The sequence below is a fragment of the Pogona vitticeps genome, chromosome 4, assembly GCF_051106095.1.
Source record: "Pogona vitticeps strain Pit_001003342236 chromosome 4, PviZW2.1, whole genome shotgun sequence".
Classification (NCBI taxonomy): Eukaryota; Metazoa; Chordata; class Lepidosauria; order Squamata; family Agamidae; genus Pogona; species Pogona vitticeps.
Genome location: NC_135786.1, coordinates 171,785,298 through 171,809,366, shown reverse-complemented (window position 1 = coordinate 171,809,366; position 24,069 = coordinate 171,785,298). Strand labels below are relative to the sequence as shown.

The 24,069-nt window shown below is 38.7% G+C and overlaps 1 long non-coding RNA gene across 2 annotated transcripts in view; it reads left to right on the top strand.

Annotated features, from left to right (window-relative positions):
* Positions 1 to 24,069, top strand: part of LOC140706385 (uncharacterized) — a 100,537-nt gene that overhangs the window by 12,962 nt on the left and 63,506 nt on the right. For both annotated transcript variants that reach the window (XR_012086025.2, XR_012086026.2), the window contains exon 3: positions 4,023 to 4,091. This is a non-coding gene — a long non-coding RNA (uncharacterized LOC140706385). The remainder of the gene's footprint in view (positions 1 to 4,022; positions 4,092 to 24,069) is intronic.

The following is a 24,069-nucleotide window of genomic DNA, read 5'->3' as shown; positions in this document are numbered from 1 at the left end:
TGTATAACATTTATAGATGTTGCTAGTTACTAATGAGGATATGAAAAAAAAAATCACCAGAAAAGAAGAAAAGAAATTTCACCAGCGTCCTGTTTATGATTCAGACGATGAGTCTCCTCACAGTGATTCTGTGTATGTAGATTTCTCAAGTCCCCATGAGAAAACTCGTCTATAGTGTGGGAGGCAGCAAACAATTTTTTAAAAAAATTCTCTAGCATCTTTTTCTTTTATGAAGCTAAGTACACACTGTGGGCATGGAATGATTGCTGACAAAAAAGAAAAGAAAAAATATCCAATGATTCCATTATTTAATAGTCCATCCAAAAGCACTGTAGTGACCAAAATTTCAAAGTTTATACATTTACAGAAAAGCAGGCCATTCAAATGCACACATTCTCTCTAAGATCAAGAATAAGAAAAAAAAAAACCTCATCATTTCATGGGTATTTCTTTTAAGTACTTCATTATTTAGCATGTGCAGATGAGCCAAATCACATCCATAGCCATGTTTTAGCCATGTCTTTTTCCTTCCATTGTTAGGCAAATACTTTCCTTTCAGACAGACTCTTAAGCAATAAATAGTCAGAGGAATATTCTATTTATTCAATTTAGAATTTTTAAAATATTTTAAAGCCTTTTAAAAAATGTTTTAAATCTAGGTTTTAATATTGACTGAAGTGTCATGCAGTAGAATGACAGGCTAGGATCCCCACCCAGCTGTAAAAACTCACTGGAGCGGGGGACGGAACTGGTAAAACCACTCCTTAAATATCTCATTTACCTTGAAGTCCCTGTTAGAGTTACTGTACGTTGGTTCTTACATAACAAGAACATTTGATTGATTTAAAAATAGTTTTTTGCATAGTATTTTAAGGCTCTGAGCGTTGTTTAGTTTTAACTGTTGTGAGCCACCTGGGATTCGTTATGAGGAGAAAAAAGGTAAAGGTAAAGGTTCCCCTTGACAATTTTTGTCCAGTCGTGTTCGACTCTAGGGGGCGGTGCTCATCCCCATTTCCAAGCCATAGAGCCAGCGTTTTGTCCGAAGACAATCTTCTGTGGTCACATGGCCAGTGCGACTTAGACACGGAATGCTGTTACCTTCCCACTGAGGTGGTCCCTATTTATCTACTTGCATTTGCATGCTTTCGAACCGCTAGGTTGGTGGGAATGAGGAGAAAGGCAGTATAATAAATGAATGAATGAATGAATGAATGAATGAATAAATGAATGAATGAATGAATGAATGAATGAATGAATAAATAAATAAATAAATAAGCAAGCAAGCAAGCAAGCAAGCAATGTCAAACTACCATCCCATATAGACTTATCTGATAGCAAATTTCACTGAACCCCATAGGATTTCCTTCTGACTAAGCATGCATAAGATTGCCTTGATAGGCTGAAATCTTTTTGTGCAGCTCTTTGTGTACCACAGGAATGATGTCATCAGCAGCAAATTGCCACTCATGAAAGGCTGCCTTTTGGCAGTTTTAGGGTGCATGTGACTCATACACTGTATGAAATTGCTGAAGGAGGCCTTTCATCAACAGTGATATGCTGCTGCTGCGGATGTCATTCCTGTTGCACATGAGCATCTTCACAACAGGATTTCAGCCCTAATGCTATGATTTTCCTGATAATTTGGGGTGCTTGGTATATCAGCACATGTTTCGGACAGGAATTCTGGAATCCTCCAGCTGGAATGTCCGAGATTCTGGGGGGAAAGATGTAAAAACACAGGGTCGCTTTTCTAAGCTCCAGCTATATATGAGAGGAGAGGAGCTTTGCTACAAAGTAGACCAGTTGCAGTTGTGGGAAATTAAAGGCAGCTCTTATTCTTTGCTGTTTTCATGTGCATGATTGTCTTTCACTTAGCATGATAGTAACTAAAGTTTTAAAGTTGTGTTCGGTTAGAGAATCGAATAACATACTTGCAAATAAAAATGAAGAGTGAAATGACTTTCTTTATGGGGATACATCCTGAGATTTCTGATAGAAATGTTTTTTTCTACCTTTCTAGAGTAATCTGGTTGTTAGGATGACTTTTATATAAAAGGAACCATTATGTAATAGACCATATGAGTAACATACTGTACAATAGTACAACAGAGCACAATATGAGTAACAAAAAATCCTTTGATATAGAACTCTTGGATAGTTAAATGATTTAGGTCTCTGGCTGCAGAGCCTGAGGTTGGGAGTTCGATTCCCCACTGTGCCTCCTTGACCGGGGCTGGAGTTGATGATCCAAAGGGTCCCTTCCAGCTTTGCAGTTCTAAGATGATGATGATGATGATGATGAACATTGGATCAGTTGACAACGTCTTGTGACATACATTATTTATTGCTTAACAACCCATGTATATGGGAACAGAACCTAGGAGGGAAAAAATGATTTATGACAATTTCAAAAACATGGTCTCCAAAGATGTATTTGGTAGCTTTGAGACCTATCGTTTAGGCTCTATTAATTTTACAGTGTTGTGTGGAGTTATTCATCTGTTTAAATGTTAACTGTTTTTACACTTATGAAATGGGCATTTCAGCTTTGATTCTTGCTATTACATTTATCTGTATGTTAAGATCTGCCTGTTATTTCAGACCAAGAAGGGTTACATGCCCACATTTTTTTTAAGTTTTAGTTTTGATTTTATTTGTGGCTGCATTTTCAAAAGGAAAATGATTCGAAATTAATTTGCAAGGATTTTCCTATAGAACACCAAGATATTTCCAATATGAACTCTGATGCACAGCTCTGTCTGTTTTTTTTTTTTAAATATATGATCACACAAACAGAGAGTGAACTCTCTGTTATTTTCTTTGCCTGTGAGGAAGGATACTAATCACAATAGCTACATGCTAGCCCTAATCTCTGTGGGATAGTAGTGCAAATAGGGCGATGGCCTCCATGTTCTATTTGTATATTTCCTAATAGTACCTATGATGCACAAGATTTTGGACTGCATAAGGCTTCCATTTCCTCCAAAAGGATTTGCTTGTGTTTTTCTCAAGTTTAACACCATGGAATTAAATGAATGAACTGCTGCTGTAGTTCAATGTATACGCTGTGTCTTTAAGAAATAATAGCACTGGGGAAATAACAAATGATACTATCCCACATAGTGGTATCAAATTATTGATAACTACATGTTAATGGCTCCATGGAGCTGCAGCTCTGCATGATCGACAATAGTTGGCTTTTTTCTTCCCAGAAAAATCCACCGTGCAATGATTCATCATCATGTTGCCTTATCCTTTCCACTTCCAAATGCTCCCAAATGACAGGGCATTTTCAAATGGACCAAGGATATTGTTTTTTATAAGTTTATTTACTTATATTATTTATATTCCCTTCTTGGGATTCACAAGTCTTTCATTTCTCTTTCCCCATATACAGTATAGCACTCAGGACAACTGTGGTACTACAGTATTTGGGAAAGTACCGTATCCCACAGAAGAGATGCTCAGGTGCCTGGGGTGGTGGTGGTGGTGGAAGAGGTGAAAAACTGCCTCCCCCACCCAGTAGTAGGCACTGGGTTTGCCTGCTCTAAGAACGCACTGGGATTCTTTTTTGTAGATGCATTTTCACTATATTTTTTTATGTCTTAACTGCATTTGTTTTAGTACAAAACTAAAGTACAGATGACTTGGGGTATGTGTATGTGTGTGTCTATGTGGAGAGGCAGAACTGTTTTATTTTAACCAAAGTGGTATCAGAGTAGTTTTGAGTTAATAAATGAAGCAGTGCATTTTAAACTATCTGCAGCTAGTCACCGGGTCATGTTCATTAGCAGTAGTCACAATACGAGCAGTAGGAGATTCTGTGTTGTCAGATTTTTAAAAATTGCTCCCTCCCTACCATGAAGAATGATTACTTTTCTTCATGATCTTGGTGCAGAATGTCTCCAGAAAGCCCTACAATGTGCTGGGCATGTTTTCTATTAAGTACCAGGTGGTGAAATAAAAAGAGATAAGTGCATAGTGACGTCTTGTTGGTGTGATTAATTTTCATGTTCTTACAGCTTTTGGCATGGGCTGGATCTTCATGTGGACAGCTGTAACCTAAACAAGCCAATGCCTGACTGCCATGGGTAAGACACTTAATTCAGTAACACATCTTTGCCTACTTCTTTGGGTTTATTATTATTTTTTCATTTGCGCAACTTCTATGGTTTAGTGTTCATACATCATGTAAATAATTGTTAGGCTGGTCTTCTTTTGTCTGTCGGTTTTAACCAACCTCCTGACAAGCTTTCATAGCACAGGTTGGAGGGGGCTAGGGTTCTCTTTTAAGGTAGCTTATGGAAATAGGATATTGGGGAAGGCCTTTTAGGACTTTGAAAAGAAGGCTTTTAATTGGATGGCTTGGCAATTTCAAAACTACAGCAGAGGTTAAATTGTGTTGAGCAAGAAAAATTAATACATTAAAGGTTACATTTCCAACTGTGAGGCTGCAGAGCTAGGCTCTTATGCCGTGTCAGAATTACATAAGGCAGAAGAAATGGCTCTGAAATGATTGTGGAATCATTAACAAAAGCCAAGGCAGAGGAAGACATTTCCCAGCAGGAGGGTGTGAAGAAGAATAAAGACATGGAGAGAGCTCATTAAGAATGAATTGCAGACCATAAACATTTGAAACCACTAAGTGTGGAGTTCTATCTGTTATCTAATGACTCAGAAATTATAAAACTAGCAATGACTTTCAGAAAACGGAGTTGACTTTGTAGGAGGTTGTTTGCCATTATTAAAAGAAAAAAGAGGTACTGTATTTTTCCCCTGCATTGAGGAAGGGGGAAGGAGAATCTTCCATCTTTTTATATCAGAATAATTTAGGCACCTTCATTCATTTTCTTATGAGACTTCACTTCTGTATAATCACATATTACTATCTGTAGTACATAACAGGGACATTGAAATGGAAGAATTATGTGAGAATGGAGAAAAAGACAAAAGTTGCAGCTTTCTGCCTGACTGAAAAGGTTTTGCATCTTTGCTTTTTAAGAGCTCTAGATGCCCTGAGCTTGTTTGCTTCTCTTGCACTTTCCTCAAAACTCCTGTGGTGATATTTACTTCGTTTGGATTAAGAATTAGACATTTTGAATTATTAACCAGGATGCTTAATGTTGTACAAGACACCAGAGACTATGGGAAGTCTACAAGCAAAATCAGACTATGTTAAGTAGTACAGTATACCTTATCTTTGCATAAATTTCCATGTGTCTTCAAGTAAGTTGCAGTGTGCAGAATGTGAGCAAAGAGGGAGGGAGATCTTTTTTAATTTATTTTATTTATATCCCACCTATCTGGTCGGTTAAGACCACTCTAGGCGGCTAGACCACTCTAGGTGGCTAGACCACTCTAGATCTACCAAATAACAACGGACTCTCACCCTTTTGGAAACAAAAGAACCCAGCAGTAATAGTCAAAGGCACTGCAGTGGTGTCACATATATGTGAATTTATAGAACCAAAATATTTATTTAAACATTAGTAGAATTACCTCTATGCCCCAAAAGTTTCCAAAGGTGATATACATCTTCAAAACAATCTCATATCAAATAATAAAGTTAAAGACAGAGCATACCATCTTGAAAACACCCAGATAGTAAAAGAACTAGTATAAAGTTATCAATAGTCATTCCACATGAAGTTATCTTTTAAAGCTAATCAAAGATGAGACTAATCTGATATCCTAAAGCAGAATATTCCTCAATTGTGGTTCCTCAGAAATGATGGCCAACGTCTACATCAGCTAAGCTGGGTAAAGGCAGGCCTGGCTATAACAGCTACTGTACTTGACTCTTCAAAAGCAACTCCATGTAGGTGCAACAAATGTTCCCATATCTCCTGATTATACCACAAATATTTACAAAAAGGAAGGATTGGTCAGTCTAATCCTTTTGGAACTGAATCAGCAGCCTCTAAGTTAACAGCAGTGCTAGGACAAGAGACAAGAGACAGAGAATTATTGCTTACCAAATAAAGGATACAAACCACAACCATCGGTAGAACCTTGGGAAAAGATTACAGACATAGGCTCTTGGCCATCCAAGTTTTCTACAGTCATTACATTCGGGAAAAAAAAACCACCCATATACTGCTCAGTTTGGTGATTGCTTCAGCTTCATGTGGTGCCTCACTCAGCTCAGCTTTGGCCCTCAACCTGAACTTAAAGAATCCCGCCAGAGAATAGGCAACACAGCATGGAGATGGAGAAAGGAACAAGCCCTTGTCACAAACCTGGATAGTGGTTGTGCCTCCATATCTGCACAACTGTCTCTCAAAACATGAGCAGAAAGGGCTCCAGGGCAGGGCAAAGTAGGATAGATGAAGACAGGTGAAGATTGTGGCCTGCAGCAGGGAGGCACAGAAAAACAGCTCAGAATGGAGTGTTACATCAAGTCAGAACTGACTTATACCAACCCTAAGAGGGCTTCAAGGTAAGTGTGATATTTAAGGACTTGTTTTAACAGTTCTGCACCCCTAGTGAGCTTCCGTGGCTAAGCAAGGATTTGAACCCTGGCTCCATCACTTTATCCACTACACCAACTTGGGTATCTTTCAGAATGGTACAATATGCATTAAAAACAGGGTGGGTGTTGCAAGTTGGTTTGTGTCTATCTGCAGTGAATCCATAATAAATACCTATCTTCTGGATTACTGCAAAGGTCACTCCTTGTGTCTGGACATGGATTTTGCTCTACAAAACCTCAGATTACAATAAACTTTTATTCTTTAAAATACCACAGTATTTTTGCCTCCCTCCTTTTCTTTTCCCCCTTTAAATTTTACAAATGGAACTGAAAGGGAGTTGGGGTGAGATGAGTGGTTGACTATTCATTTATATTATTTCCGTCTTTCTCCCCACAGAGGTCCCAAGGTAGATCAAAACAATTAAAACTGTACAATGATAACAGTTTAAAAACCTATACAAAACTACATAAAAAACTCAAACATTAATCACATGAAAACCAATAAAATATATATACATTAAATTAATTCCAGTCCACCACTGAAAGTACTGAAGCAACAGAAAAGCTCAAGCAGTAGATGAAAATCCATCTGCACAATTAAACTACTGCCTATTAATTATCTGAAATAAAGAGCCTAAAAAACTTGTGATTTTTTTCATTCTGGCCTGTGAGGTTTACATCTGTGATATAATAAATTTTATGAAGGAACACTTGTCGGTGACACTCAAATGCTTTCTTTCTAAGGCCTAAATAAAACTGGCAGCCTTAACTAGAGTGAACCCATTGAATTGGTTGATGAATGAATGGTGAATCAACAGTTAAGAAAAAGCCAGCTGATTGAATGAATCTACGCTTGCTGGATCCATCCCTACGTGTCTGTTTTTCACAACAGGTTCTGTTTGGTGGATCTTGATGCGAAAAACTAAGTACATCCCACAAGCCAGAATTATAGTGCTGTTATGACTGCTGTGGTCACCATGTATTGTAGTTCCTAGGTATTGAGGGACAATAACTCTCAATATTTCCAGCCAGCATGGTCAGTGGTCAAAGTGGATGAGAGTAATAATCCAACAATATTTGGGAACCCCGTTTTGGAAACCACTAGATTAAATTTCTTGGTAATATATAGTCAAAAATCATACTAGCAAGCAATTATTTCTCATAAATGAAGTGCAGTAGAAGCCTATGGATGTTTACTTAGAAGTCGGCCCAGTATGTTCTGTATGCTCAATGGGATGTACTCCATAAAAGTACACACAGAACTGCACTCTCAGAAAAATGAAAACTTGATTACAATCAGTATCTAAACCAGCTGTTTTTCTTTAGGATTTTAATCAGTAGTTTTAATCATGCTGATTTTAATCAATCCACACCATTTAACATATAGATGTTTGCATTAATTTCCAAATATGTAATAGCATACATTTGCCTTCACTAAATGTATTTGTATTGCTGTCAGATCAGTATTCTCAGTTCAGCATTTTGAACTTCAATTTTTGATGAATATGACTCCCCCAAGTGATAGGGTTTACATACAAATTAAACAAATAATGTTTCAGCATAGAATACTGATATGCCAGAGAGAAGACTGGGATATCCAAGAGCTCTTGTTTCTGATATACACTTTTTATAGGTGCCCCATGACTGGGACAAGGAGGGTGGGAGTACGCACTGTTAAGTCCATGATCTACCACTGGCAATGTTTTGTGGGCAAAACTTTTGGATTTTGTTTTTAAAGAAGAGCATCTCTTCCACCATGAACCCTGAAAGCGGTCCAAAATCAGGTCTAGCACCTTGCTTACCCTTTGGAAAATTTTCTTTAATAAACGTGTTTTTCTCAAATAGCATATTTGTTATTTCATTTTTTCTCCCTTCATTTATGGGGTTGCGGGAAACTATTTAAAAGCTCAGAAAATAAAGAGATGGTAACAACATATAATAGAGAAATAACAAAGGTAGAATAATTCCCACTGATGCAATTAAGAGTGATTTTTGATGAGGACAGGGATTATGGATAGGTGAGAAAGAGCACTAGGGAAGAATTAAGCAAGTGACATTAAATTAGTTACACCAAAAGTTTGATACTCAGAGGCCAAACTATCCATAAGGGGAAGTGTGAGCTGCTCTTTGGCCCCCAGGCGCTATGGGGCGGTATATAAGTCCAATAAATAAATAAATAAATATAAATATTCCTGGTTTTAAAAAAGGATTGATCAGAAGAGTACAGAAGCAAAAGATGTGTTGATCTGGGTGCTAGGAGTAAATGGCTGGACACATTTCCATTGTCTAATGGGACACATGATCCAGCATGCATCCAAAACACACTCTGGAACTTCATCAATTAGCTGCAGCCACTTATGCAAAACTTGGGTGAATTCCAATCAGATTCTGGCCATTGTAGCAATCTTCAAAGTCTCTGAAGCCTCACGTGGCCTTGATCCCTTCATTCTTTTGCATATGATTACTTGTGAGCTGAAAAAGAGCTCAGTTTTGCTGAGGTAAATGTCTGCCTCAGCTTTCCTACAGCAGACATGAGGTAAAAGCTCATATAACTGAGCACTCCCCCATGAGGGGAAAACATAGCTAGACTCGGAAACGAAGCATTTTGAGGTGAAAGTTAGACTAGAGCATTGTCCAGTGCAAGTTTTGGGAAGTATGTTTAGCAAACATCTGACAAAGAACACACACTATGCCCATCTCTGGCATAGGCAGCCTGAGAGGATGAGGAGGACATGGCCAGTCCAATGCAGGTTTGGAGGAGTGAAGAGCTGTCTTTGGGCCAGGAAAAAAAGGAACAGTTCCTCATGGATCCACATGATTTTAATGTTGAATTGGTCATTGGCACCATCTCTGCCCACAGATTGGACAGTGGTTTAGGAATGATCCCATGTTAAAATCATGAGGATCCATGTTTGGATCAGTGTTTTTGCATCACTGCAAAGCCCAGCACCCATCATTTCTGTGGTGTGTTCTGTGGGTACAAATGGGAACAGCCTTAGCATTCTTAAAAGGAGCCAAAATTTCTAAAGGGAAAGGCAGCTTTGCCCTCTCCCTCCCTCCCTTACTTCACCTCAGCAGCAGGGGTGAGTGGCCAGTGTGTGGGCAGGGCGGGTGGGCACAGGACAAAGCCTCAAATGAAATGATTCTAAAAGCCAGTGTAGCCCCCTCAACTGAGATACAGCACAACTTAGAAGCGGATTAAAAGTTTTCTCAAGGGGATGCATATATACCAGCCCAATAGCATGTGACTACCACATGATTTCTAAATCAATTTCATTTGATTTATTGCAAGGCAAATGTAAATGTAAACAAGCCCATAGTGATTTAAAAAGACCCACTTTTGCCATGTCTTAAAGCATTTGAGATAAAAGCAAAAGACACACACAAAATTTCGGAAGAGAGAAGTGAATGAGGCCGTCTCTCCTTTGTCCTTTGATGAGACATCAGGCTCCAGCTGAAAACCTGCCGCTCATCTCCTAAAGGATTTTGTCTGAAATGATTGCGTCCTCTATTTCCAAATGCCCTTTACTAAAAGGCTGCTAAGTGTGAGCTGTGGTAGCACCAGACTGTCCCACAGGTGGTCGCACCTGTGTGTAGAATAATCTTGGGGACAAATTATTTCAGCACCTTGCTGCTGCTCTACAGAACTGATGAAGCTTAAAGCAATTGATTTGAAAGCACTGTTATTGGGAGAACCCTTGTGGCCTTGTAACAAGTGCATGTTGGATATTAAAACTGCCCACATGTGTTGCCCACGACTCATAATGCAAAGCAAAATGAGATTGTGAATGAAATGTGGGTGGAAACTACTTTCAAGGTTGAAGCAGCCATTGCGTCCATCAGTGGCATACTTAGAGCCACAAACAGGACTTATGTGGAGTCAAAGTTATAGCATGGAAAATAGCAGAGCTTGGAAATGTTAATTTTGGATGACACCTCAGAATTACCCAGCAACCTTGTAATCTAAAAGATAACTGGGGACTAGTAGAACAGTTAAGGCACTGTGTGATTTGCTTTACAGTGAATGAAAGCCATACAAGTAGGGAAGCAAGTGACCCTCACTACCTAGGCTACCACTGTCTACCTATCAGCTTGCTGAAACTTCTTCAGGTGCAAGATGAATTCTTCCTGCAGAATGAACTCCCAAGTTTTTCAGGCCTTAAGAAAGAGGTCCTCTGGATTTCCAACAACACTTCCTAATTATCATGATCCTCTTCTTTACTAGTCCTCTTTACTAGTAAGATATTCAGGTTTAGTGCATTTGTCTAGTGTATCTAGAGATCCTTTGCTTTAGGATAGAACAGCCTTCTTCATAACATTCCAATAGTCAAACCAGATAATATGTTTAGCACGTTTTTAGGGTACAGTATTTTACACCGAGGGGAGACAGTTCATTCCTGTTGCCTTACAGGTAGTTAAGATAAATATTCTTTCTCAACTGTTATACATTATTACAATATGGACTGAAGATTTTAATTCGGGTGCTAAAAGTCTCTCTCAAACTTGTTGAGCTCACTTTTTGAAATACCTATGTGTATTTCCTCTGCAGGACTACAACTGCAGGCTGGCTTCATTTCTGCGGATTGTAGGGCTTTTGGTATTGGTTAAAGGGTGTGTACATTGACCCATCCATGGGTTACTTTTATTTCTTGCAAGAAAGATGTTTCTATTAATTCCTGGTTCAAGGGGTTTGTTAATAACTTCAATTCACTTTGTTTTTTATTATTTTCTCCATACAGAGGGTCATCATATTATAAAACCCATCTTAGAGCAACAAATCAAAGACGTAGGTTTATCAAGTGCCCCCAGATCTTGTACTCCCATGCATTCTGGATTAAATTTTGAGTTTCTTAAGCATGTTAAGTATCTGAGTAAACTCACTATCTCCAAATACCAGCATTCTTTCTTCAGGTCAGCAGTATCTGAAAGGCACTATTACATCATTTCATATGAAGATTGGCTGTGTGCCCATGGAGATAAAGTAGTTGAGTCTTTGGCCCATATTTTGTTTGTATCTAACCTTGTCAGAGAAGAGCGTAACATATTTCTCTGTCCTATTTTGAGGAAATGTCCTATTTTGAGAAAAGGCTATTCATATGGTATAGGAAATATTTGTTGGCAGGTATAAACCAAACAATCACAGACTCTGTGGCCAAGTTTCTGCTTCCTGTTTCAATATCTTGTAAAAAAAAAACACCTCTTACTATTAACTGACTTCTTTTTCTTAAATATATGTATGTTTTAATGATTATTTTATTATTTTATAGCTCAGTGGTTTAGACATCTTGGGAGGCTGGGAGTTTGATTCCCCACTGTGCCTCCCTGACAGGAGCTGGATTCAATGATCCATAAAGTGCCTTCCAGCTCTGCAGTTCTAAGATGATGATGATGATATTTTGGTCTATCATTGTACTGTTTTAATTTGGGTCTGTGATTACATAATAATATAGAAAGAAAGAAAAATCAGGTGGGAAGAGTTTAATAAATGTCCTTCTGTAAGACCTCAGTTTTAAATGATTTTATTGATCCATTCCACTGATGTCAGGGCTAGATGGACAGTGTATTACAGTTTTTATCATCATCATAATCTCAATCAGTTTGTCAGGTCAGGAGATACTGATGCCTTAACATCTCTCTGAGTCCTACATAACTTTATAAACCTCTAGGGAAAAATCAGAAGCTGTGTTTGTCACAGCAGGCATTTATTATAGTTAAAGGTTAATTCTAGAATGAAACCAGAAATTCATTGACAATCATATCAAAGTTCATCTATCAACGTATAAATTTTTTCATTATTGCAATAATTTCAGGGAATATCAGCTTTGCCTACATTGCTTCTATATTCCATAAGAACAAAAATACTTCTAAGTCTGAAAACATCTAAAAGACTCACGGTCGGCACAAATACTTAAAAATATATGAAAACCTAACTCTAGTTGCAGGTAAATACTTAATCCAAAATAGAGATTCAATCCAAAATACAGATGCATAAAAACTATAATAAAATGTCAAAAATTGTTTTAGTTACATTCTAAAAATGCAAGAGCTTATAGGGTTAAAAGGTACATCTAAAACATAGAATACTACTCTAAAATACTGTATTAAAGTTCTTAAGAATAAAAGTGTGTTTAAGAAAATGACTTTCTTTGCCTCTAAGCATATTAATATAAGGGACGTGGTGGCGCTGTGGGCTAAACCGCAGAAGCCTGTGCTGCAGGGTCAGAAGAACAGCAGTCGTAAGATCGAATCTACGCGACGGAGTGAGCGCCCGTCGCTTGTCCCAGCTTCCGCCAACCTAGCGGTTCAAAAGCGTGCAAATGCGAGTAGATAAATAGGGACCACCTCGGTGGGAAGGTAACAGCGTTCCGTGTCTAAATCACACTGGCCATGTGACCACGGAAAGATTGTCTTCGGACAAACGCTGGCTCTATGGCTTGAAGAGCGGGATGAGCACCGCCCCCTAGAGTCGAACACGACTGGACAAAAATTGTCAAGGGGAACCTTTACCTTTACTTAAGCATATTAATAACACAAACATTAATTCTAAGTGGTTACCCAGCCAAACTAGTTTGAATCTATGGATATTGTGTTGCTGGTTTGTGGAAATGAAGCCTGCTGCTGCTCTGCTTAAATATTGTTTTTGGTATCTGGTGTGTGTCACATGGTATGAAGCTGCTTTGTGATAAGTTGAATTGGTGTATGTGTCTTATCTGCCTCTATTTATAATTCTTTCAGTTGTTTTCCTTCTCTTCCAACTATAAACAATTATTTCTCTATGGGCCTGAAGATACAGAGGTCTGGAGGACCAAGAAAAAAAAAATTAATACGAAATTCCATTGTCCCTGCAGTCTCTGTAACTCCAAAGATTTGTATCTCAGAATCTGGCAAGCTGCCACTATAACGATAATGTCATTGTTTTGGTTAAAATTTTGCAAAGCTTTGGGGAATAAAGGCTGCTGTACTAGGGTTCTTAAATGCCAGAATACTGTAAAACCAGAATACGGGAACACGAAGGTACTGGAACTACAGAGAGTGCAAGCTATGAGATCTGCATACGCCACATCTTTATTTACAGTTTGCGACATCAACATGTTCAACTGTCGGCATTGTTATGGTACAGTGACATTGTTCAGCTGGAGAGCTGGCTAATTGTTTTGCAATGACTATAGTAAACTATTGTTCAAGCCTCCTTTTTAAAAGGACTTTCATTTTCAGGGCTTCTTTTTCTACACCCTCCTTAATTATTTTAACACTCTATGCAAACAAAACTATGTATCTTGACAAGTTAATACAATCACTAACCTGTATGAGTCAGGCTCTCTGTACTTGTGTTTGTAAACTGTAATCTATAAGAAGGTACACATGCACCTATTGATGTCCAAATCAGAACCAGGGATTATCTGGTGGCTCACATGCAGAGGGGCAGTAGGTAATTCTCAATATATTGTTGGGCTGCAACTCCCACCATTCCTAGTTGGCAAAGTCAATAGTGAAGGGCAATGGGATTTGCAACATTGGTGGGCCTTTCATTTTCTATCCATGGTTCAGGATATACAAAATATCTACTATTTTGCTTTCATTCTTGTCATAGCTTTGCTGTTCAGAGTCAAGTAATGATTTCTATTCCCAGTGTAATGGCAGCACCAAACTACTGCTTGTTCCAACAAATGTTTGTGCTGATGCAGAATGTAGAATAGCTATACAGTACTTGGAACCTACTGATGCCAGTTTCTTGATGACACAGCAGTGTATAGGGGCTGAAAATTAAAATAACATGTGCTTTAATAACACTCTGAAGTGTTACCTCTCTGGAGAATTCAACTACTTTTTTTATTTTTATCTCACAAAGAATTTTGTGCTACTCGGAAGCTTGTTCATAAAGATGATAAAATAAAAAGTTGTCACAGATTGTATTCATTTTGCTATTCCAACCCTCTACTCATTTAACATGTCTTGAACAATAAATGTTGATTTATTAATTCACTGGTTTTCCAGTATTTTCACAGTGAATTAGAGGCTATGGGCAAAGCAATTCATAATTCAATGAAGGTAATTTTTTTTGGAGATGCTATTTGAAATCCATTCACATTTGCAGGAGTATATCAACTTAAAATGTTTTGTCTTCATTTATTGTAGTCTAGATTTGAAAAAAGAAGACACATTTACCTTACCTCAAACAGGATAATGTGTGACATGTAAAATTCATTATTTTGTACTTATTAACTGAATATTCATTCAATATTTCATGTCTTATTTTTTATAGTCTAGAATTTTTAATATCTAAATGTTATTTTAATAATTGGGACATTTGGCTTTACTCTAAAAGAAATAAGAACACATATACCAAAACAGGCTATAAACAAATACAAAATACAAATTTATGAAACTATCATATAGTTGATGGGTCGATGGACAGCTGATGAGAGATTTCCATTTTCAATCCCTCATACAATCAAATAAGGAACGCTTTTTAAAAAATCGTACCATTTTAATTACAGCTTTTATTAACGCTGTGGTTCTAGCTTTCAATCCTATCTCCTTTTGAAAGTAGACAATGCATTAGAATGGTAATTATGGGGTGAAAATTACAGGTATCTATCTCCCCTTATGCTGCCCTGGCTTTGGTAGAATGCATCAGATCCTAGAATGTGTTTCCTGAAGAAAAACTTTACGAAGTGACCAGCATCCTTTAAGAAGGGAAATTTGTAATGCCTTGAAGAATGTAGGGCCTCCTTCTGTACGAAACAGTCTTACTTATGTATTTATTTAAAATACTTGTTATCCCCCCTTCACCTTAAAGAGAACCCAAGGGGTCTTACATAATTAAAAAGCAATACTTAAAATCCAAAAACAATAAGTATAATTTTTTTTAAAGAATCAAATAAATGCCACACTAAAAATGGTGAACAAAATCCACACCAAAATGAGATTCAAAGCAACGCCCTCGCCTTTATTGAACAGGTATGGATGCCTTGAAGCTTAATCTTGAAATAACTGGGAGAAGTTTACCTGTTTTATGCTACAAAGCTGTTGTTGTGTTGCTGTTGACTTTTTTCTTTGGTAGCTTAAAAACAAATCTTCCCTTAATTTGGCTACAAAAAGCAGAATTTATTTTCCCAGTCTTAATGACTATATGCTCTGATGTTTCAAAGACAAGAGAAAGTTCCCAAACAGATAAAAAGAAGCTTCAATTTGAAAGAGAGTTGTAACTGTACGGTACAAAGCAAGCCAACCAAGACCACAGACTACTTGTCCCTATTTGAAACATGGGGACATTGATGCATCTTTCACTCAGAGAGTCAGATGACCCAATGTGCGGATGAATATTATAGTCTGTTAGTGATTTATAGTAGAAAGAATTAGGATGAGAATAGAAAGCACTAGGAGAACCTGCTTACTAGTGACATAGTATATTTACGATGATACTCCTGATAAGCTTTAGAGAACATCATGGATCAATGGGAAAGTAGTGATCAAAGAATGCTGGTCACAAGCACTTCATCCACCCACAAAAAGAGTGAAGGAATCATGTAACAGCCCATAATTCACATGGTACAATAATAGTGTGTGTGATGGGAGAGTGGACAGAAGAAGAAAAAATGTTTGAATGAAAATATCAGGGGTGGCTGGGGTGAGCTAATGAGGGATGTGTCACCCTTCCGGTACTATCTCCGATTTCATAGAATGAAACTGAAATGCACAGAGAGTCTGATGAGTATATGATTATATCAGTTAATATTTGATTACCCAGAAAAGGTAAGAAAGTATTACCCCAAAGATCACAGACTGGTTAGCAGCTCAGAAGAGCCATCAGCCCACACTATTTTTCTACTACTGCTTTTTCGGGGTCTCTCCAGATACAGATGCAGATCTCTCTATATACTGCAGGACAAAGGTTTATTACACCGCAGATTTGCTGCAGGAGGTGCAGCAGGCTGCGGTGGTAACAGCAATATTTTCCATGGGCTTCATTGCCGATCGTCTATTCGGTGCGCTTAGCTGCAGTCAATGAAACATGTAAATGAGCACAGGCTAAAACCTTTCTGCTGCTCCGAACAAAGCATCACCAGTATCCTAAGCAAATAAAAGGATCAGCTTCAGCAGGAAACACAAAGAACTGTGACCGCACTGTACTCTGGACTGATAATATGTGCAATTTCCTACCAGCTCAAACAATGTACAGCAGCCTCAGTACACAGCAAGCAAGAAGCTTAGCTAGTCCTTGGCAGGGAATATTAGTTCAGGTCACCAAATACAGGTTGAAGTGAAACATCTGTAATTGGAAAGCAAACATTAAATAGGAGGAAAAGGAAATGATGCAGATAGTCATGACAATCTCCAAATAAGCAAATTAAATGCCAGAGTTTAATGATTTGTTGTTTTGATGAAATACACATCTTAGGTTGATCTGTGGAGGACCGGGGTTATAGGGACAAGACCAGTATAAAGACTAAATGGAAGTCCTCTTCAACAATATTTTCCTGAGCATCAACAAATTAAATTGTAATAACATTACAGAGAGACCCAGTTGCATTACTTGTGCAGAAGCCAATCTGAACAGCAGTGTACTGATTTTACCCAATGGAAGTAGCACAGATTTAAATAAGAATGTTTCTGACTTAACAGGTTTGTAGATCAAGTGGAAAGGGAGTGAAAAAGATGACTGCTTTGAATAAAATCAGATTATCTCCAAGACAAAATATATAAACCAACACACTAGAAAGCAAGAAAAAAGGTGTAAAACAAAATGTGTTGGTTTATATGTTATCCAGTGTTTGGTGATTCTGCTGAGACTTATGGATTTGCATTGGTTTAGTATTTGAAATAGTACCTCCATCCCTAGCCAGATGCTTGTCTGATGTGCTGGACTATAATTCCCATCAACCCTAGCCAGCATAGTCTGGACATGCTGGACAACAAATCTTAATCATGGAAAGGATGAACAGCTTTATGAAAGAACAGCTTCTCTATTTACACCCCATTTGCACCAGTGACTTGAGACCTACAAACTAAGGCCAACCATTTATGCCATCCCATGTAACAAATAGCTTAACTCTCATACTAATATCTGCTTTTTGTTAAATGCCTTCCCTATGGAGATTTGTCAAACTCATTCTGTTGAAATGTGTACAAAACTGGCAAAACTTTTGAAAGTGAAATATTTATTGGGCTGTTGCCTTTATCATTCTGCAATTGTTTATTTATTGTGAATGCTTAATACTTTCTATTAATTTTTATTCGTATGTGTTTACCTTTTTTATTACTATGCAATAAAATTACTGCTGGGAGGAAACTTGAAGCTTAAAGCCAATTGTGAATCCCAATTAGAGTAGATCCATCAAATCAATGGGAAAAGTTAAAACTGATGTAAACCTCATTAATTCAATGGGTCTGCTTTAGTCAGGACAAATGCCAGGATTTAGCCAAGAAAGTTACCGAGTGAGATTATACGTGATAAGATTTTTAGAAAGTTACATAGACAAGATATGAGATGCAACCAGTTGTAGAATTTTTCTTATGTGTCTGTAAATATTACTACAATCATTCAGAGAGATACTATGTGAACACATGCACAAAACCCCCACTCGTAACATTCAGTATTTATTTAAATTTCAGAATAAAAAGGTTTTTTTCCCCTCAGAAACTGAGAGTCAAATGCACAAGAACAAAAGTGAAATGTAATTTGCCCTGTAGTTGAAAATATACAGTTTTTTTTTAACCAGGGGCTGCTGGATCTATTCATACCATTCTAGAGGAATAGAAGAGACGCTTTAAGATTGTGAAGTAAAAATTCACAACAGTACGTCTTTACTTCCCCCCTCCCTTCAACCAAGACATATTTCGCAAGAGTCCTTTATCTAGAGCTTTGTATACATATTTTTAATCCTATACAAAAATGATAGGATGTCAAGAAGGATCTATAATAACACAATTTTTTTTATTTCACTTCAAAGACTTGGCAATTTCTGATCCATGTGACATTCACACTCCTTCAGGGTCAAACAACATCTTGCAGCCTTCATAAAATGATTAAATATTTTAAACAGCTCCTGCTTATACCTCCATCGCCCCTCGAGACTGATACTGTTATCGTTTTTGTCAAAGCCAGTTTCCATCCGCATTTGTCATTCCTGCTTGCATTTATGAGTTATCAATCGCCACGTCAAAATGCAAAATAACTGATGTTCTTTGGGCAGTATTGGATGGCCTATCTGGGGCTTTTAATCAATGCTGATTTTTATTTTTCATACCCATACATAAATCTTTACCATTCTGGGCCACATGTAATGTGTTCATACAAAATGCAGTGACAGAAGCAGTAGTTATATTATCAAACATTATACCTCGGGGCTAACGGAGTATCAAGGGCTTTCAAAAGGCAACACTGGGAATTACTGTGGAGGAGAGATGACTGTAGTACAGAATGTAAGGGATTGGCTGTTGCCATTTATAAATCAACATCATGCAAGCTAATCCTTCTCACTTAAATGCTGCCCCAAATACTTTTTTTCTGATACTGCCAGCTTTCTTCTGTCTACCTGCTCACCTTCGCATTTTTGCAAAGCTAGCAGAAACAAAAACCCAGGAACAACAGTGCTAAGCATTTTCCTGAACATTCCCCTAGGGAACTGTTGAGAACCTATGGGGTTGTGTTCTTCTCCCATGCTGCCTAGAAGTAGAATACATATCATCATCTTTTTAAAAATCATAGCAGAATTAACATTGCATCATTCTCTCATAGCCTCCCATCTCTTCCTGGACTGGTCTAATGAAAAGATGCATATTTGCTTTGTTAAAAATATGTCTTCTTTCTATACAAAAATTGTTTTCCCCGCACATAAAACTTTGAGGGAGGGCATTCCCACAGTCTTTTTTCCCCAGTTGCCTGGAACTCATGAGCTTGGAAAAGTTTATTTCTGACCGCAACTCACAGGATTTCCCAGCCAGGATGGCCACAGTGATTAAGGGATCAGTGGATACATGCATATGCATTTTTAAAATGGTACCAGCCAGGCACTTTAATTCACTTCTGCAAAAATATGAACCAAATAAGGTGGGCAAGAATGGGCAAAGCTTGTTTTGGACAACAATTCCCAGAAACCCTCAGCCAAGAAGGAAGTCTCAAGAAAACATTCTGCTTTCCCCATGCAAAACCTTGCCTTGCATTTGTCCCTAAGCTTATGAGTACGAGTGGAACATTCTAGGAACTGTGGCAAAACATGTAATCCACTTTCATCACTGGGTTAATCATAATCCCCCATGAGAGTAATGTTGAACTGATCTGTAGGCTTATGAGATATATGTGGCACAATGAACAAGGCACTTTCCTACAAAATAATATTAAGGTGGGCTGACTGGCTTTTAAGCAGGATTAACTAAACTTTCTGAGCTTTGTAGGGCATGCTCAGATGGCAGTTTCCTAGACTCCCAGTTGGGCTGCAGACAGCTCTTGAGCTGGAAATACATTCACCATAGAATCCAGTTGTGTAGCCCATGTATGAGTCTGAAGCCTGCTTCTTGATCTCTCAGTTGTAATTAAAAGAATAGAAGTGCAATACCTCTAGAGGTCCTTCTTTGCTTTAGTGGCTCTTCTACATCCACTAAGGGATGGACATTGCATGTATAATGTCTTTTAGATCTGGAATTATGAAGCATTATAGGAGGACGTGTCTCCATCTTCTTTCTTTCTTGAATTTAATGCATACTGTACCATCCCAATGATCATACTCATTTGTAATCCAAACTTTTCATTTCAATGCTATGTTGCGGGGGGGGGGGGGGGAGAGATAGTTGTAAAACTGTCAATTGATGCAATGCAGACTACATGCATCAGTTACAGAAAGTAAGTGCAATGGGTGCACACACCAGCTAAAAAGAGAAGTTAAATTGTCTTGAATTACTGAAACAATAGACATATCTTCACAATGGGTCAAATACAACTTGTTTTATTTAGGCAAACTTCCACTCCTGTCTCTGAAGTTCCAGCAGAAAAGAAACTACTTTGTACTAGTTAAGATTGCATTCCCATGAAGAGGCACTGAAGCATTTGCTTAACTCTATGCAGATGGTCATTTCAATTCTATTGCATTCTACTTCTGAAGTCTGGACAAGCGGGAGCTTAACTGTTGGCTGGCTCCCCAAACTGCTATTTGCATGCATGAAGGAAAACTACTGTCTAGAAATAATGTACTGAATTAGACAGAGTGGTTAGTATATTTGTGTTGCAGAGAGAAACAGGTGGGCGAGGATTTGGAGAGTTTGTTACATAACACATCCTCATCTATATTGGGCCTGCATAGCAGCTTCTGTATGCTTAACTTTTCTCTTCCCAAGTTAAATTTTAGAGGAAATGGCATGGGGAAAAGAGAGAAGGGGAAAAACTAAAGCTTTCTCCTACTGGGAGTGAAATAGTGGCTTCCACTAAAGAAATGGTTGTCAAACGTTTGACTGCTGTGCTCAGAAGCAGTTCCTAGTTAGCTCTAAAGCTACCTGGAAGTAGATGAATTTGGAGGCTGATTTGACAGATACAGGTCATCATACATCCTCGTACACTTGAGGGAAAAATAGTAATATGCTGAAAATCGGTGAGGCTATTCTAGCAGTTACTTTGCTTGTACAAAATATATTTTGTGCATATTATTTGTGCAGGAAGTCTACCTCATCTGAATTGGAGGAGGGTGCCAGTGCTAAATTAAGTATGTGATGAGATGGCTGGAAAGACATGTGCCTGATTGAACTGGAGAGGGTTGCTTTAAAGAGAACAATCTCCCTTAAAAGCAACCCTCTGGCCTGCTGGGAAAATCACTCCAGCCTGTCCCTCCAAAACAGTAGCTCTGCAGCTGGACAAAAAAGATCCATCTTGAGCATGGATTGGGATTAGGCTGGAGCACATTTTCTCAAATGCCACGAGATCACTAGGAAATAGATTGCACTGTACCACTCCACTAGCAGTCCAAAATGCAGTCTATTTCCCTGTGTATTCATAGCCAAAGATACAGTATTTTGCTATCTCAAGAGGAGCCTAGATGGTGTGCTGCCCCCAGTAAATTCAGTACTTGTTCCATTATTCATGATGTTGTGCCTCCAGCTGTCCTCCATCGTGGCGCCACTTGAAGGAAGTTCCTTCACTCTACTGCATGGCACGGCTGACTCTAAAGAAAATTGGTTCAGATCATGGCTATGAAAAATTAGGGTATGTGACATGTCTGATCAAGAAAGAGTTGTGACCTTGCCTGAATACCTTGATCTTAGCCACAAGGTAAGGCTCCCTCCCTCCCTCCCCCCCTCTCTTTTGGAGCAAATGTTTGTCCACAACTAGACTGAGCACAGACTGTGCTGTTGAGAGCTCATTCATGTTAACTTCTGCAAGCATCACCCTCACATCTAAAGCATTCATGTGCTTTGGAAGGTTGTTGGAGGAAGCAGTTTGGAGACAATCAGGCTCTGGATGAAAACTGAGTGAATACCACTAAATGAACTAGAAGGTCATGACCTGTTATATTGGGCAGGCATCCAACAAGAGCACAATACTTTATTTGAATGAAATAAGCATTGCTCTCTTGCTGGATGCTAACCCACTACAGAAAAAAAAGCTATCTCCATGATAACTTTGATTTTGCCAGTCTAAGCTTTAGACCAGGCTTGTCCAACCTGCGGCCCAAGGGCCGCATGCGGCCCAGGTCGGCTCATAATGCGGCCCAGTGCAATTTTTTATTTTTAAAGAAATTCCAAAGTTTCAAGTTACACTGCTGGCGCTTGCGGCTGGAACGCGGCTGGGGCATGTCACAATGGTAGGGGGGGGAGAGACGGAAGGAAGGAGTGGGACGGGAGGGGACAGGGGGGCTGCATGACTGAATTGCGCTGTCCCCGTCAATAGGCGAACCCCCTCCCAGCCCCATAAAGCCACAGGAGTCGAAGCTGGCAGCCTCTGCTGTCTGAGATCGCAGCTGCCGGTAAACACGCTTGGAGCGGGGCTGCGAAGGATGGCTAGGGCTGCCCCCCCATGCGGCCCAAACCAAATTTATGTGCGGCCCAAACCAAATTTTCATCTTCTAATGTGGCCCAGGGAAGGTGAAAGGTTGGACACCCCTGCTTTAGACACTATGGAACAGGGGATAAAATGATGGAGCAGGGCTCTGGGACCTGGTTTAAATCTCTACTTAGCCACAGGAACTCCCTGGGGGTTGCCAATGGTGAAACTCCTCCTTAAATATTTCATGTGCCTTGAAGATCCTTCTAGGGTCACTGTAAATTGGATGAAACATGATGATGAAGAAGAAAAACAAAAAACTCTCAGCCAAAAATATTCTCCATATCTTGAAGTGTCTGCATGTCTGGAAAAGTTACATTAACAGTCATGGGTGAGATCATTAAATTAATGCCCCTATAGATTCTTCTTTGTAATGTCTAACTAATTAATAACAATTTGCTATCCAGTTGATTTTGAATTACAGAGCCCCTTCCAGGCTTTTCCAGGTACAGTATAATTCAAAGTGGTTTACCAGTTGCTTCTTTTGGGAGTATTCTTGGAATGTGCAGCTTGCCCAAGGCTACACAAGCTGGCTTTTCTGGCAGGAGGCACAGTGAAAAATTGAAATCCACATTTCTGGCTCTGCAGCCAGGTCATCCTGAATTCAGTAATAAGACCAGGAGTCTCAGGATGATTTGCATTCAGTTGAGGAACCAGACTATTAAGGACCCTCCTCCCTGCACCCCATTTTTCATCCCAGCCCATGATTGCTTGAAGTTCTTCTTTTCTCATGTTCTGCAGCTGCTCTTGGATCTAGTCTCTAGACCTAATGTACAGATACTCTTTGTTGGGTGAGTCAAGCTGCAACTCCTCCTGGGTTTGACTGGCTTACTTAATTTGTCCCTAGCACTATCCTCCCATCTGAGAATGAATCCCCATATCCAGATCAAGAGCTTTCCTCTTTCCATGCACTACTCGGCAGTTTTCAGACAAATGTCTTTTTAGTGTTGCTGTCCAATCACATTGGGAGCTTGGCTACCCACCTGAGGTTCTTGCAGGTCTTCCATTGTGCATGTGTAGCTGCATCACTGGAGCAGCTGACCTTCGTGTGTTGATCTACTTGGAGATTTGCATACTTCAACTAGCTGAACTATTCCAAATTTCTCTTCTTTTTCCTTATTCTCTTACCAGTATTCAAGCTGGGCAGCTCATGAATAACTGGGTCCACTAGGTGACAGAACAGACAGGATTAAACAAAAGATATATCACTTATATGCATGTTTTGTTTGTTCCCCAAACAGAATATAATCATTTTTATAATGAAGACTAGTAAAGTCAAGATGGCCCATCCTAAGAAATCATGTCGCTTACGAATCACACTAATTATACATCCATATAGAAAACACTACCAACCTTTACAATATTTAGCAGGTATATATTACACTATGTTAGATTAAACACAGTTGTTGTTGTTGTTGTTGTTGTTGATGATGATGATGATGATGATGATGATGATGATGATGATGATGATTTTACCAAAAGAAGAAAGGCAATAAGTGGTAGACCAAAACATTGGTTCAGAGAAAATTTAGGATTTCACATTTGCTTGGACTACTTCCTATAACAG